This window comes from Nothobranchius furzeri, chromosome 3 (genome assembly GCF_043380555.1).
Source record: "Nothobranchius furzeri strain GRZ-AD chromosome 3, NfurGRZ-RIMD1, whole genome shotgun sequence".
Classification (NCBI taxonomy): domain Eukaryota; kingdom Metazoa; phylum Chordata; class Actinopteri; order Cyprinodontiformes; family Nothobranchiidae; genus Nothobranchius; species Nothobranchius furzeri.
Window position 1 is genome coordinate 38,078,006 of NC_091743.1, and position 18,132 is coordinate 38,096,137.

Sequence of the window (18,132 nt, forward strand, 5' to 3'; positions counted from 1 at the left end):
GGCTGAAACGTTACAGGAAGGTAGAATCTATTTAGTTGTAAGTGATCTGAACGTTTCATGATGATAGCGCTTTCCTAAGGGGATCAAACCATGTCCCAAAGGTCACCGGATCTGGTGTCAATTTAAAGAAGTAGTCCAGTTACACATTTGTGGGCTTATAACTTGGCTTCTGAATGTCCTAGAGAGATCAGGTTTGTTTTAGTGTACTCCAATCAACAGCCCCTACAAACACAAAAGGAATGGAGTCATTAGCACTAATGTTTTTTAAATGGCACCCAGAATTATGTTGCACGAAGCACAATTTCACATCATTCTGGGTTCATTTGCGTGAAAACAAGGTCCAATCAGGCTGAAACGTTACAAGAAGGTAGAATCTATTGAGTTGTAAGTGATCTGATCGTTTCATGATGATAGCACTTTCCTAAGGGGGTCAAACCATGTCCCAAAGGTCACCGGATCTGGTGTCATTTTAAAGAAGTAGTCCAGTTACACCTTTGTGGGCTTATAACTTGGCTTCTGAATGTCCTAGAGAGGTCAGGTTTGTTTTAGTGTACTCCAATCAACAGCCCCTACAACCACAAAAAGGAATGGAGTCATTAGCACTTATGGTTTTTAAATGGCACCCAGAATTATGTTGCACGAAGCACAATTTCACATCATTCTGGGTCCATTTGTGTGAAAACAAGGTCCAATCAGGCTGAAACATTACAGGAAGGTAGAATCTATTGAGTTGTAAGTAATCTGAATGTTTCATGATGATAGCACTTTCCTAAGGGGGTCAAACCATGTCCCAAAGGTCACCGGATCTGGTGTCAATTTAAAGAAGTAGTCCAGTTACACATTTGTGGGCTTATAACTTGGCTTCTGAATGTCCTAGAGAGATCAGGTTTGTTTTAGTATACTCCAATCAACAGCCCCTACAACCACAAAAAGGAATGGAGTCATTAGCACTTATGGTTTGTAAATGGCACCCAGAGTTATGTTGCACGAAGCACAATTTCACATCATTCTGGGTCCATTTGTGTGAAAACAAGGTCCAATCAGGCTGAAACGTTACAGGAAGGTAGAATCTATTTAGTTGTAAGTGATCTGAACGTTTCATGATGATAGCGCTTTCCTAAGGGGATCAAACCATGTCCCAAAGGTCACCGGATCTGGTGTCAATTTAAAGAAGTAGTCCAGTTACACATTTGTGAGCTTATAACTTGGCTTCTGAATGTCCTAGAGAGATCAGGTTTGTTTTAGTGTACTCCAATCAAAAGCCCCTACAACCACAAAAAGGAATGGAGTCATTAGCACTTATGGTTTGTAAATGGCACCCAGAATTATGTTGCACGAAGCACAATTTCACATCATTCTGGGTCCATTTGTGTGAAAACAAGGTCCAATCAGGCTGAAACGCTACAAGAAGGTAGAATCTATTGAGTTGAAAGTGATCTGAACGTTTCAAGATGATCGCACGTTCCTATAGGGGGTCAAACCATGTCCCAAAGGTCACCGGGCCAAGTGTCACTTTAAAGAAGTAGTCCAGTTACACCTTTGTGGGCTTATAACTTGGCTTCTGAATGTCCTAGAGAGGTTAGGTTTGTTTTAGTGTACTCCAATCAACAGCCCCTACAACCACAAAAAGGAATGGAGTCATTAGCACTTATGGTTTGTAAATGGCACCCAGAATTATTTTGCACGGAGCACAATTTCACATCATTCTGGGTCCATTTGTGTGAAAACAAGGTCCAATCAGGCTGAAATGTTACAGGAAGGTAGAATCTATTGAGTTGTAAGTTATCTGAACATTTCATGATGATAGCGCTTTCCTAAGGGGGTCAAACCATGTCCCAAAGGTCACCGGATCTGGTGTCAATTTAAAGAAGTAGTCCAGTTACACATTTGTGGGCTTATAACTTGGCTTCTGAATGTCCTAGAGAGATCAGGTTTGTTTTAGTGTACTCCAATCAACAGCCCCCACAACCACAAAAAGGGATGGAGTCATTAGCACTTATGGTTTGTAAATGGCACCCAGAATTATGTTGCACGAAGCACAATTTCACATCATTCTGGGTCCATTTGTGTGAAAACAAGGTCCAGTCAGGCTGAAACGTTACAAGAAGGTAGAATCTATTGAGTTGTAAGTGATCTGAACGTTTCATGATGATAGCACATTCCTATAGGGGGTCAAACCATGTCCCAAAGGTCACCGGGCCTGGTGTCACTTTAAAGAAGTAGTCCAGTTACACCTTTGTGGGCTTATAACTTGGCTTCTGAATGTCCTAGAGAGGTCAGGTTTGTTTTAGTGTACTCCAATCAACAGCCCCTACAACCACAAAAAGGAATGGAGTCATTAGCACTTATGGTTTGTAAATGGCACCCAGAATTATGTTGCACGAAGCACAATTTCACATCATTCTGGGTCCATTTGTGTGAAAACAAGGTCCAACCAGGCTGAAACATTACAGGAAGGTAGAATCTATTGAGTTGTAAGTAATCTGAATGTTTCATGATGATAGCACTTTCCTAAGGGGGTCAAACCATGTCCCAAAGATCACCGGATCTGGTGTCAATTTAAAGAAGTAGTCCAGTTACACATTTGTGGGCTCATAACTTGGCTTCTGAATGTCCTAGAGAGATCAGGTTTGTTTTAGTATACTCCAATCAACAGCCCCTACAACCACAAAAAGGAATGGAGTCATTAGCACTTATGGTTTGTAAATGGCACCCAGAATTATGTTGCACGAGGCACAATTTCACATCATTCTGGCTCCATTTGTGTGAAAACAAGGTCCAATCAGGCTGAAACGTTACAAGAAGGTAGAATCTATTGAGTTGTAAGTGATCTGAACGTTTCATGATGATCTCACATTCCTATAGGGGGTCAAACCATGTCCCAAAGGTCACCGGGCCTGGTGTCACTTTAAAGAAGTAGTCCAGTTACACCTTTGTGGGCTTATAACTTGGCTTCTGAATGTCCTAGAGAGGTGAGGTTTGTTTTAGTGTACTCCAATCAACAGCCCCTACAACCACAAAAAGGAATGGAGTCATTAGCACTTAAGGTTTGTAAATGGCACCCAGAATTATGTTGCACGAAGCACAATTTCACATTATTCTGGGTCCATTTGTGTGAAAACAAGGTCCAATCAGGCTGAAACGTTACAGGAAGGTAGAATCTATTGAGTTGTAAGTGATCTGAACGTTTCATGATGATAGCACTTTCCTAAGGGGGTCAAACCATGTCCCAAAGGTCACCGGATCTGGTGTCAATTTAAAGAAGTAGTCCAGTTACACATTTGTGGGCTTATAACTTGGCTTCTGAATGTCCTAGAGAGATCAGGTTTGTTTTAATGTACTCCAATCAACAGCCCCTACAACCACAAAAAGGAATGGAGTCATTAGCACTTATGGTTTGTAAATGGCACCCAGAATTATGTTGCACGAAGCACAATTTCACATCATTCTGGGTTCATTTGCGTGAAAACAAGGTCCAATCAGGCTGAAACGTTACAGGAAGGTAGAATCTATTTAGTTGTAAGTGATCTGAACGTTTCATGATGATAGCGCTTTCCTAAGGGGATCAAACCATGTCCCAAAGGTCACCGGATCTGGTGTCAATTTAAAGAAGTAGTCCAGTTACACATTTGTGGGCTTATAACTTGGCTTCTGAATGTCCTAGAGAGATCAGGTTTGTTTTAGTGTACTCCAATCAACAGCCCCTACAACCACAAAAGGAATGGAGTCATTAGCACTTATGGTTTGTAAATGGCACCCAGAATTATGTTGCACGAAGCACAATTTCACATCATTCTGGGTCCATTTGTGTGAAAACAAGGTCCAATCAGGCTGAAACGTTAAAAGAAGGTAGAATCTATTGAGTTGTAAGTGATCTGAACGTTTCATGATGATAGCACTTTCCTAAGGGGGTCAAACCATGTCCCAAAGGTCACCGGATCTGGTGTCATTTTAAAGAAGTAGTCCAGTTACACATTTGTTGGCTTATAACTTGGCTTCTGAATGTCCTAGAGAGGTCAGGTTTGTTTTAGTGTACTCCAATCAACAGCCCCTACAACCACAAAAAGGAATGGAGTCATTAGCACTTACGGTTTGTAAATGGCACCCAGAATTATGTTGCACGAAGCACAATTTCACATCATTCTGGGTCCATTTGTGTGAAAACAAGGTCCAATCAGGCTGAAACGTTACAAGAAGGTAGAATCTATTGAGTTGTAAGTGATCTGATCGTTTCATGATGATAGCACTTTCCTAAGGGGGTCAAACCATGTCCCAAAGGTCACCGGATCTGGTGTCATTTTAAAGAAGTAGTCCAGTTACACCTTTGTGGGCTTATAACTTGGCTTCTGAATGTCCTAGAGAGGTCAGGTTTGTTTTAGTGTACTCCAATCAACAGCCCCTACAACCACAAAAAGGAATGGAGTCATTAGCACTTATGGTTTTTAAATGGCACCCAGAATTATGTTGCACGAAGCACAATTTCACATCATTCTGGGTCCATTTGTGTGAAAACAAGGTCCAATCAGGCTGAAACATTACAGGAAGGTAGAATCTATTGAGTTGTAAGTAATCTGAATGTTTCATGATGATAGCGCTTTCCTAAGGGGGTCAAACCATGTCCCAATGGTCACCGGATCTGGTGTCAATTTAAAGAAGTAGTCCAGTTACACATTTGTGGGCTTATAACTTGGCTTCTGAATGTCCTAGAGAGATCAGGTTTGTTTTAGTATACTCCAATCAACAGCCCCTACAACCACAAAAAGGAATGGAGTCATTAGCACTTATGGTTTGTAAATGGCACCCAGAGTTATGTTGCACGAAGCACATTTTCACATCATTCTGGGTCCATTTGTGTGAAAACAAGGTCCAATCAGGCTGAAACGTTACAGGAAGGTAGAATCTATTGAGTTGTAAGTGATCTGAACGTTTCATGATGATAGCACTTTCCTAAGGGGGTCAAACCATGTCCAAAATGTCACCGGATCTGGTGTCAATTTAAAGTAGTCCAGTTACAAATTTGTGGGCTTATAACTTGGCTTCTGAATGTCCTAGAGAGATCAGGTTTGTTTTGATGTACTCCAATCAACAGCCCCTTCAACCACAAAAAGGAATGGAGTCATTAGCACTTATGGTTTGTAAATGGCACCCAGAATTATGTTGCACGAAGCACAATTTCACATCATTCTGGGTCCATTTGTGTGAAAACAAGGTCCAATCCGGCTGAAACGCTACAAGAAGGTAGAATCTATTGAGTTGTAAGTGATCTGAACGTTTCAAGATGATCGCACATTCCTATAGGGGGTCAAACCATGTCCCAAAGGTCACCGGGCCAAGTGTCACTTTAAAGAAGTAGTCCAGTTACACCTTTGTGGGCTTATAACTTGGCTTCTGAATGTCCTAGAGAGGTTAGGTTTGTTTTAGTGTACTCCAATCAACAGCCCCTACAACCACAAAAAGGAATGGAGTCATTAGCACTTATGGTTTGTAAATGGCACCCAGAATTATTTTGCACGGAGCACAATTTCACATCATTCTGGGTTCATTTGTGTGAAAACAAGGTCCAATCAGGATGAAACGTTACAGGAAGGTAGAATCTATTGAGTTGTAAGTGATCTGAACGTTTCATGATGATAGCGCTTTCCTAAGGGGGTCAAACCATGTCCCTAAGGTCACCGGATCTGGTGTCAATTTAAAGAAGTAGTCCAGTTACACATTTGTGGGCTTATAACTTGGCTTCTGAATGTCCTAGAGAGATCAGGTTTGTTTTAGTGTACTCCAATCAACAGCCCCTACAACCACAAAAAGGAAGGGAGTCATTAGCACTTATGGTTTGTAAATGGCACCCAGAATTATGTTGCACGAAGCACAATTTCACATCATTCTGGGTCCATTTGTGTGAAAACAAGGTCCAATCAGGCTGAAACGTTACAAGAAGGTAGAATCTATTGAGTTGTAAGTGATCTGAACATTTCATAATGATCGCACATTCCTATAGGGGGTCAAACCATGTCCCAAAGGTCACCGGGCCTGGTGTCACTTTAAAGAAGTAGTCCAGTTACACCTTTGTGGGCTTATAACTTGGCTTCTGAATGTCCTAGAGAGGTCAGGTTTGTTTTAGTGTACTCCAATCAACAGCCCCTACAACCACAAAAAGGAATGGAGTCATTAGCACTTATGGTTTTTAAATGGCACCCAGAATTATGTTGCACGAAGCACAATTTCACATCATTCTGGGTCCATTTGTGTGAAAACAAGGTCCAATCAGGCTGAAACATTACAGGAAGGTAGAATCTATTGAGTTGTAAGTAATCTGAATGTTTCATGATGATAGCACTTTCCTAAGGGGGTCAAACCATGTCCCAAAGGTCACCGGATCTGGTGTCAATTTAAAGAAGTAGTCCAGTTACACATTTGTGGGCTTATAACTTGGCTTCTGAATGTCCTAGAGAGATCAGGTTTGTTTTAGTATACTCCAATCAACAGCCCCTACATCCACAAAAAGGAATGGAGTCATTAGCACTTATGGTTTGCAAATGGCACCCAGAGTTATGTTGCACGAAGCACAATTTCACATCATTCTGGGTCCATTTGTGTGAAAACAAGGTCCAATCAGGCTGAAACGTTACAGGAAGGTAGAATCTATTGAGTTGTAAGTGATCTGAACGTTTCATGATGATAGCACATTCCTATAGGGGGTCAAACCATGTCCCAAAGGTCACCGGGCCTGGTATCACTTTAAAGAAGTAGTCCAGTTACACCTTTGTGGGCTTATAACTTGGCATCTGAATGTCCTAGAGAGGTCAGGTTTGTTTTAGTGTACTCCAATCAACAGCCCCTACAACCACAAAAAGGAATGGATTCATTAGCACTTATGGTTTGTAAATGGCACCCAGAATTATGTTGCACGAAGCACAATTTCACATCATTCTGGGTCCATTTGTGTGAAAACAAGGTCCAATCAGGCTGAAACATTACAGGAAGGTAGAATATATTGAGTTGTAAGTAATCTGAATGTTTCATGATGTTAGCACTTTCCTAAGGGGGTCAAACCATGTCCCAAAGATCACCGGATCTGGTGTCAATTTAAAGAAGTAGTCCAGTTACACATTTGTGGGCTCATAACTTGGCTTCTGAATGTCCTAGAGAGATCAGGTTTGTTTTAGTATACTCCAATCAACAGCCCCTACAACCACAAAAAGGAATGGAGTCATTAGCACTTATGGTTTGTAAATGGCACCCAGAATTATGTTGCACGAAGCACAATTTCACATCATTCTGGGTCCATTTGTGTGAAAACAAGGTCCAATCAGGCTGAAACGTTACAAGAAGGTAGAATCTATTGAGTTGTAAGTGATCAGAACGTTTTATGATGATCTCACATTCCTATAGGGGGTCAAACCATGTCCCAAAGGTCACCGGGCCTGGTGTCACTTTAAAGAAGTAGTCCAGTTACACCTTTGTGGGCTTATAACTTGGCTTCTGAATGTCCTAGAGAGGTCAGGTTTGTTTTAGTGTACTCCAATCAACAGCCCCTACAACCACAAAAAGGAATGGAGTCATTAGCACTTAAGGTTTGTAAATGGCACCCAGAATTATGTTGCACGAAGCACAATTTCACATCATTCTGGGTCCATTTGTGTGAAAACAAGGTCCAATCAGGCTGAAACGTTACAGGAAGGTAGAATATATTGAGTTGTAAGTGATCTGAACGTTTCATGATGATAGCACTTTCCTAAGGGGGTCAAACCATGTCCCAAAGGTCACCGGATCTGGTGTCAATTTAAAGAAGTAGTCCAGTTACACATTTGTAGGCTTATAACTTGGCTTCTGAATGTCCTAGAGAGATCAGGTTTGTTTTAATGTACTCCAATCAACAGCCCCTACAACCACAAAAAGGAATGGAGTCATTAGCACTTATGGTTTGTAAATGGCACCCAGAATTATGTTGCACGAAGCACAGTTTCACCTCATTCTGGGTTCATTTGTGTGAAAACAAGATCCAGACAGGCTGAAACGTTACAGGAAGGTAGAATCTATTGAGTTGTAAGTGATCTGAACGTTTTATGATGATAGCACTTTCCTAAGGGTGTCAAACCATGTCCCAAAGGTCACCGGATCTGGTGTCAATTTAAAGAAGTAGTCCAGTTACACATTTGTGGGCTTATAACTTGGCTTCTGAATGTCCCAGAGGGATCAGGTTTGTTTTAATGTACTCCAATCAACAGCCCCTACAACCACAAAATGGAATGGAGTCATTAGCACGTATGATTTGTAAATGGCACCCAGAATTATGTTATACGAAGCACAATTTCACATCATTCTGGGTTCACTTGTGTGAAAACAAGGTCCAATCAGGCTGAAACGTTACAGGACGGTAGAATCTATTGAGTTGTAAGTGATCTGAACGTTTCATGATGATAGCACTTTCCTAAGGGGGTCAAACCATGTCCCAAAGGTCACCGGATCTGGTGTCAATTTAAAGAAGTAGTCCAGTTACACATTTGTGGTCTTATAGCTTGGCTTCTGAATGTCCTAGAGAGATCAGGTTTGTTTTAATGTACTCCAATCAACAGCCCCACAACCACAAAAAGGAATGGAGTCATTAGCCCTTATGGTTTGTAAATGGCACCCAGAATTATGTTGCACGAAGCACAATTTCACATCATTCTGGGTCCATTTGTGTGAAAACAAGGTCCAATCAGGCTGAAACTCTACAAGAAGGTAGAATCTATTGAGTTGTAAGTGATCTGAACGTTTCAAGATGATCGCACATTCCTATAGGGGGTCAAACCATGTCCCAAAGGTCACCGGGCCTGGTGTCACTTTAAAGAAGTAGTCCAGTTACACCTTTGTGGGCTTATAACTTGGCTTCTGAATGTCCTAGAGAGTTTAGGTTTGTTTTAGTGTACTCCAATCAAAAGCCCCTAAAAGCACAAAAAGGAATGGAGTCATTAGCACTTATGGTTTGTAAATGGCACCCAGAATTATTTTGCACGGAGCACAATTTCACATCATTCTGGGTTCATTTGTGTGAAAACAAGGTCCAATCAGGCTGAAACGTTACAGGAAGGTAGCATCTATTGAGTTGTAAGTGATCTGAACGTTTCATGATGATAGCGCTTTCCTAAGGGGGTCAAACCATGTCCCAAAGGTCACCGGATCTGGTGTCAATTTAAAGAAGTAGTCCAGTTACACATTTGTGGGCTTATAACTTGGCTTCTGAATGTCCTAGAGAGATCAGGTTTGTTTTAGTGTACTCCAATCAACAGCCCCTACAACCACAAAAAGGAATGGAGTCATTAGCACTTATGGTTTGTAAATGGCACCCAGAATTATGTTGCACGAAGCACAATTTCACATCATTCTGGGTCCATTTGTGTGAAAACAAGGTCCAATCCGGCTGAAACGCTACAAGAAGGTAGAATCTATTGAGTTGTAAGTGATCTGAACGTTTCAAGATGATCGCACATTCCTATAGGGGGTCAAACCATGTCCCAAAGGTCACCGGGCCAAGTGTCACTTTAAAGAAGTAGTCCAGTTACACCTTTGTGGGCTTATAACTTGGCTTCTGAATGTCCTAGAGAGGTTAGGTTTGTTTTAGTGTACTCCAATCAACAGCCCCTACAACCTCAAAAAGGAATGGAGTCATTAGCACTTATGGTTTGTAAATGGCACCCAGAATTATTTTGCACGGAGCACAATTTCACATCATTCTGGGTTCATTTGTGTGAAAACAAGGTCCAATCAGGCTGAAACGTTACAGGAAGGTAGAATCTATTGAGTTGTAAGTGATCTGAACGTTTCATGATGATAGTGCTTTCCTAAGGGGGTCAAACCATGTCCCAAAGGTCACCGGATCTGGTGTCAATTTAAAGAAGTAGTCCAGTTACACATTTGTGGGCTTATAACTTGGCTTCTGAATGTCCTAGAGAGATCAGGTTTGTTTTAGTGTACTCCAATCAACAGTCCCTACAACCACAAAAAGGAATGGAGTCATTAGCACTTATGGTTTGTAAATGGCACCCAGAATTATGTTGCACGAAGCAAAATTTCACATCATTCTGGGTCCATTTGTGTGAAAACAAGGTCCAATCAGGCTGAAACGTTACAAGAAGGTAGAATCTATTGAGTTGTAAGTGATCTGAACGTTTCATGATGATCGCACATTCCTATAGGGGGTCAAACCATGTCCCAAAGGTCACCGGGCCTGGTGTCACTTTAAAGAAGTAGTCCAGTTACACCTTTGTGGGCTTATAACTTGGCTTCTGAATGTCCTAGAGAGGTCAGGTTTATTTTAGTGTACTCCAATCAACAGCCCCTACAACCACAAAAAGGAATGGGGTCATTAGCACTTATGGTTTGTAAATGGCACCCAGAATTATGTTGCACGAAGCACAATTTCACATCATTCAGGGTCCATTTGTGTGAAAACAAGGTCCAATCAGGCTGAAACGTTACAAGAAGGTAGAATCTATTGAGTTGTAAGTGATCTGAACGTTTCATGATGATCGCACCTTCCTATAGGGGGTCAAACCATGTCCCAAAGGTCACCGGGCCTAGTGTCACTTTAAAGAAGTAGTCCAGTTACACCTTTGTGGGCTTATAACTTGGCTTCTGAATGTCCTAGAGAGGTTAGGTTTGTTTTAGTGTACTCCAATCAAAAGCCCCTACAACCACAAAAAGGAATGGAGTCATTAGCACTTATGGTTTGTAAATGGCACCCAGAATTATGTTGCACGAAGCACAATTTCACATCATTCTGGGTCCATTTGTGTGAAAACAAGGTCCAATCCGGCTGAAACGCTACAAGAAGGTAGAATCTATTGAGTTGTAAGTGATCTGAACGTTTCAAGATGATCGCACATTCCTATAGGGGGTCAAACCATGTCCCAAAGGTCACCGGGCCAAGTGTCACTTTAAAGAAGTAGTCCAGTTACACCTTTGTGGGCTTATAACTTGGCTTCTGAATGTCCTAGAGAGGTTAGGTTTGTTTTAGTGTACTCCAATCAACAGCCCCTACAACCACAAAAAGGAATGGAGTCATTAGCACTTATGGTTTGTAAATGGCACCCAGAATTATTTTGCACGGAGCACAATTTCACATCATTCTGGGTTCATTTGTGTGAAAACAAGGTCCAATCAGGATTAAACGTTACAGGAAGGTAGAATCTATTGAGTTGTAAGTGATCTGAACGTTTCATGATGATAGCGCTTTCCTAAGGGGGTCAAACCATGTCCCCAAGGTCACCGGATCTGGTGTCAATTTAAAGAAGTAGTCCAGTTACACATTTGTGGGCTTATAACTTGGCTTCTGAATGTCCTAGAGAGATCAGGTTTGTTTTAGTGTACTCCAATCAACAGCCCCTACAACCACAAAAAGGAAGGGAGTCATTAGCACTTATGGTTTGTAAATGGCACCCAGAATTATGTTGCATGAAGCACAATTTCACATCATTCTGGGTCCATTTGTGTGAAAACAAGGTCCAATCAGGCTGAAACGTTACAAGAAGGTAGAATCTATTGAGTTGTAAGTGATCTGAACGTTTCATGATGATCGCACATTCCTATAGGGGGTCAAACCATTTCCCAAAGGTCACCGGGCCTAGTGTCACTTTAAAGAAGTAGTCCAGTTACACCTTTGTGGGCTTATAACTTGGCTTCTGAATGTCCTAGAGAGGTTAGGTTTGTTTTAGTGTACTCCAATCAAAAGCCCCTACAACCACAAAAAGGAATGGAGTCATTAGCACTTATGGTTTGTAAATGGCACCCAGAATTATGTTGCACGAAGCACAATTTCACATCATTCTGGGTCCATTTGTGTGAAAACAAGGTCCAATCCGGCTGAAACGCTACAAGAAGGTAGAATCTATTGAGTTGTAAGTGATCTGAACGTTTCAAGATGATCGCACATTCCTATAGGGGGTCAAACCATGTCCCAAAGGTCACCGGGCCAAGTGTCACTTTAAAGAAGTAGTCCAGTTACACCTTTGTGGGCTTATAACTTGGCTTCTGAATGTCCTAGAGAGGTTAGGTTTGTTTTAGTGTACTCCAATCAACAGCCCCTACAACAACAAAAAGGAATGGAGTCATTAGCACTTATGGTTTGTAAATGGCACCCAGAATTATTTTGCACGGAGCACAATTTCACATAATTCTGGGTTCATTTGTGTGAAAACAAGGTCCAATCAGGATGAAACGTTACAGGAAGGTAGAATCTATTGAGTTGTAAGTGATCTGAACGTTTCATGATGATAGCGCTTTCCTAAGGGGGTCAAACCATGTCCCTAAGGTCACCGGATCTGGTGTCAATTTAAAGAAGTAGTCCAGTTACACATTTGTGGGCTTATAACTTGGCTTCTGAATGTCCTAGAGAGATCAGGTTTGTTTTAGTGTACTCCAATCAACAGCCCCTACAACCACAAAAAGGAAGGGAGTCATTAGCACTTATGGTTTGTAAATGGCACCCAGAATTATGTTGCACGAAGCACAATTTCACATCATTCTGGGTCCATTTGTGTGAAAACAAGGTCCAATCAGGCTGAAACGTTACAAGAAGGTAGAATCTATTGAGTTGTAAGTGATCTGAACATTTCATAATGATCGCACATTCCTATAGGGGGTCAAACCATGTCCCAAAGGTCACCGGGCCAAGTGTCACTTTAAAGAAGTAGTCCAGTTACACCTTTGTGGGCTTATAACTTGGCTTCTGAATGTCCTAGAGAGGTCAGGTTTGTTTTAGTGTACTCCAATCAACAGCCCCTACAACCACAAAAAGGAATGGAGTCATTAGCACTTAAGGTTTGTAAATGGCACCCAGAATTATGTTGCACGAAGCACAATTTCACATCATTCTGGGTCCATTTGTGTGAAAACAAGGTCCAATCAGGCTGAAACGTTACAGGAAGGTAGAATATATTGAGTTGTAAGTGATCTGAACGTTTCATGATGATAGCACTTTCCTAAGGGGGTCAAACCATGTCCCAAAGGTCACCGGATCTGGTGTCAATTTAAAGAAGTAGTCCAGTTACACATTTGTAGGCTTATAACTTGGCTTCTGAATGTCCTAGAGAGATCAGGTTTGTTTTAATGTACTCCAATCAACAGCCCCTACAACCACAAAAAGGAATGGAGTCATTAGCACTTATGGTTTGTAAATGGCACCCAGAATTATGTTGCACGAAGCACAGTTTCACCTCATTCTGGGTTCATTTGTGTGAAAACAAGATCCAGACAGGCTGAAACGTTACAGGAAGGTAGAATCTATTGAGTTGTAAGTGATCTGAACGTTTTATGATGATAGCACTTTCCTAAGGGTGTCAAACCATGTCCCAAAGGTCACCGGATCTGGTGTCAATTTAAAGAAGTAGTCCAGTTACACATTTGTGGGCTTATAACTTGGCTTCTGAATGTCCCAGAGGGATCAGGTTTGTTTTAATGTACTCCAATCAACAGCCCCTACAACCACAAAATGGAATGGAGTCATTAGCACGTATGATTTGTAAATGGCACCCAGAATTATGTTATACGAAGCACAATTTCACATCATTCTGGGTTCACTTGTGTGAAAACAAGGTCCAATCAGGCTGAAACGTTACAGGACGGTAGAATCTATTGAGTTGTAAGTGATCTGAACGTTTCATGATGATAGCACTTTCCTAAGGGGGTCAAACCATGTCCCAAAGGTCACCGGATCTGGTGTCAATTTAAAGAAGTAGTCCAGTTACACATTTGTGGTCTTATAGCTTGGCTTCTGAATGTCCTAGAGAGATCAGGTTTGTTTTAATGTACTCCAATCAACAGCCCCACAACCACAAAAAGGAATGGAGTCATTAGCCCTTATGGTTTGTAAATGGCACCCAGAATTATGTTGCACGAAGCACAATTTCACATCATTCTGGGTCCATTTGTGTGAAAACAAGGTCCAATCAGGCTGAAACTCTACAAGAAGGTAGAATCTATTGAGTTGTAAGTGATCTGAACGTTTCAAGATGATCGCACATTCCTATAGGGGGTCAAACCATGTCCCAAAGGTCACCGGGCCTGGTGTCACTTTAAAGAAGTAGTCCAGTTACACCTTTGTGGGCTTATAACTTGGCTTCTGAATGTCCTAGAGAGTTTAGGTTTGTTTTAGTGTACTCCAATCAAAAGCCCCTAAAAGCACAAAAAGGAATGGAGTCATTAGCACTTATGGTTTGTAAATGGCACCCAGAATTATTTTGCACGGAGCACAATTTCACATCATTCTGGGTTCATTTGTGTGAAAACAAGGTCCAATCAGGCTGAAACGTTACAGGAAGGTAGCATCTATTGAGTTGTAAGTGATCTGAACGTTTCATGATGATAGCGCTTTCCTAAGGGGGTCAAACCATGTCCCAAAGGTCACCGGATCTGGTGTCAATTTAAAGAAGTAGTCCAGTTACACATTTGTGGGCTTATAACTTGGCTTCTGAATGTCCTAGAGAGATCAGGTTTGTTTTAGTGTACTCCAATCAACAGCCCCTACAACCACAAAAAGGAATGGAGTCATTAGCACTTATGGTTTGTAAATGGCACCCAGAATTATGTTGCACGAAGCACAATTTCACATCATTCTGGGTCCATTTGTGTGAAAACAAGGTCCAATCCGGCTGAAACGCTACAAGAAGGTAGAATCTATTGAGTTGTAAGTGATCTGAACGTTTCAAGATGATCGCACATTCCTATAGGGGGTCAAACCATGTCCCAAAGGTCACCGGGCCAAGTGTCACTTTAAAGAAGTAGTCCAGTTACACCTTTGTGGGCTTATAACTTGGCTTCTGAATGTCCTAGAGAGGTTAGGTTTGTTTTAGTGTACTCCAATCAACAGCCCCTACAACCTCAAAAAGGAATGGAGTCATTAGCACTTATGGTTTGTAAATGGCACCCAGAATTATTTTGCACGGAGCACAATTTCACATCATTCTGGGTTCATTTGTGTGAAAACAAGGTCCAATCAGGCTGAAACGTTACAGGAAGGTAGAATCTATTGAGTTGTAAGTGATCTGAACGTTTCATGATGATAGTGCTTTCCTAAGGGGGTCAAACCATGTCCCAAAGGTCACCGGATCTGGTGTCAATTTAAAGAAGTAGTCCAGTTACACATTTGTGGGCTTATAACTTGGCTTCTGAATGTCCTAGAGAGATCAGGTTTGTTTTAGTGTACTCCAATCAACAGTCCCTACAACCACAAAAAGGAATGGAGTCATTAGCACTTATGGTTTGTAAATGGCACCCAGAATTATGTTGCACGAAGCAAAATTTCACATCATTCTGGGTCCATTTGTGTGAAAACAAGGTCCAATCAGGCTGAAACGTTACAAGAAGGTAGAATCTATTGAGTTGTAAGTGATCTGAACGTTTCATGATGATCGCACATTCCTATAGGGGGTCAAACCATGTCCCAAAGGTCACCGGGCCTGGTGTCACTTTAAAGAAGTAGTCCAGTTACACCTTTGTGGGCTTATAACTTGGCTTCTGAATGTCCTAGAGAGGTCAGGTTTATTTTAGTGTACTCCAATCAACAGCCCCTACAACCACAAAAAGGAATGGGGTCATTAGCACTTATGGTTTGTAAATGGCACCCAGAATTATGTTGCACGAAGCACAATTTCACATCATTCAGGGTCCATTTGTGTGAAAACAAGGTCCAATCAGGCTGAAACGTTACAAGAAGGTAGAATCTATTGAGTTGTAAGTGATCTGAACGTTTCATGATGATCGCACCTTCCTATAGGGGGTCAAACCATGTCCCAAAGGTCACCGGGCCTAGTGTCACTTTAAAGAAGTAGTCCAGTTACACCTTTGTGGGCTTATAACTTGGCTTCTGAATGTCCTAGAGAGGTTAGGTTTGTTTTAGTGTACTCCAATCAAAAGCCCCTACAACCACAAAAAGGAATGGAGTCATTAGCACTTATGGTTTGTAAATGGCACCCAGAATTATGTTGCACGAAGCACAATTTCACATCATTCTGGGTCCATTTGTGTGAAAACAAGGTCCAATCCGGCTGAAACGCTACAAGAAGGTAGAATCTATTGAGTTGTAAGTGATCTGAACGTTTCAAGATGATCGCACATTCCTATAGGGGGTCAAACCATGTCCCAAAGGTCACCGGGCCAAGTGTCACTTTAAAGAAGTAGTCCAGTTACACCTTTGTGGGCTTATAACTTGGCTTCTGAATGTCCTAGAGAGGTTAGGTTTGTTTTAGTGTACTCCAATCAACAGCCCCTACAACCACAAAAAGGAATGGAGTCATTAGCACTTATGGTTTGTAAATGGCACCCAGAATTATGTTGCACGAAGCACAATTTCACATCATTCTGGGTCCATTTGTGTGAAAACAAGGTCCAATCAGGCTGAAACTCTACAAGAAGGTAGAATCTATTGAGTTGTAAGTGATCTGAACGTTTCAAGATGATCGCACATTCCTATAGGGGGTCAAACCATGTCCCAAAGGTCACCGGGCCTGGTGTCACTTTAAAGAAGTAGTCCAGTTACACCTTTGTGGGCTTATAACTTGGCTTCTGAATGTCCTAGAGAGTTTAGGTTTGTTTTAGTGTACTCCAATCAAAAGCCCCTAAAAGCACAAAAAGGAATGGAGTCATTAGCACTTATGGTTTGTAAATGGCACCCAGAATTATTTTGCACGGAGCACAATTTCACATCATTCTGGGTTCATTTGTGTGAAAACAAGGTCCAATCAGGCTGAAACGTTACAGGAAGGTAGCATCTATTGAGTTGTAAGTGATCTGAACGTTTCATGATGATAGCGCTTTCCTAAGGGGGTCAAACCATGTCCCAAAGGTCACCGGATCTGGTGTCAATTTAAAGAAGTAGTCCAGTTACACATTTGTGGGCTTATAACTTGGCTTCTGAATGTCCTAGAGAGATCAGGTTTGTTTTAGTGTACTCCAATCAACAGCCCCTACAACCACAAAAAGGAATGGAGTCATTAGCACTTATGGTTTGTAAATGGCACCCAGAATTATGTTGCACGAAGCACAATTTCACATCATTCTGGGTCCATTTGTGTGAAAACAAGGTCCAATCCGGCTGAAACGCTACAAGAAGGTAGAATCTATTGAGTTGTAAGTGATCTGAACGTTTCAAGATGATCGCACATTCCTATAGGGGGTCAAACCATGTCCCAAAGGTCACCGGGCCAAGTGTCACTTTAAAGAAGTAGTCCAGTTACACCTTTGTGGGCTTATAACTTGGCTTCTGAATGTCCTAGAGAGGTTAGGTTTGTTTTAGTGTACTCCAATCAACAGCCCCTACAACCTCAAAAAGGAATGGAGTCATTAGCACTTATGGTTTGTAAATGGCACCCAGAATTATTTTGCACGGAGCACAATTTCACATCATTCTGGGTTCATTTGTGTGAAAACAAGGTCCAATCAGGCTGAAACGTTACAGGAAGGTAGAATCTATTGAGTTGTAAGTGATCTGAACGTTTCATGATGATAGTGCTTTCCTAAGGGGGTCAAACCATGTCCCAAAGGTCACCGGATCTGGTGTCAATTTAAAGAAGTAGTCCAGTTACACATTTGTGGGCTTATAACTTGGCTTCTGAATGTCCTAGAGAGATCAGGTTTGTTTTAGTGTACTCCAATCAACAGTCCCTACAACCACAAAAAGGAATGGAGTCATTAGCACTTATGGTTTGTAAATGGCACCCAGAATTATGTTGCACGAAGCAAAATTTCACATCATTCTGGGTCCATTTGTGTGAAAACAAGGTCCAATCAGGCTGAAACGTTACAAGAAGGTAGAATCTATTGAGTTGTAAGTGATCTGAACGTTTCATGATGATCGCACATTCCTATAGGGGGTCAAACCATGTCCCAAAGGTCACCGGGCCTGGTGTCACTTTAAAGAAGTAGTCCAGTTACACCTTTGTGGGCTTATAACTTGGCTTCTGAATGTCCTAGAGAGGTCAGGTTTATTTTAGTGTACTCCAATCAACAGCCCCTACAACCACAAAAAGGAATGGGGTCATTAGCACTTATGGTTTGTAAATGGCACCCAGAATTATGTTGCACGAAGCACAATTTCACATCATTCAGGGTCCATTTGTGTGAAAACAAGGTCCAATCAGGCTGAAACGTTACAAGAAG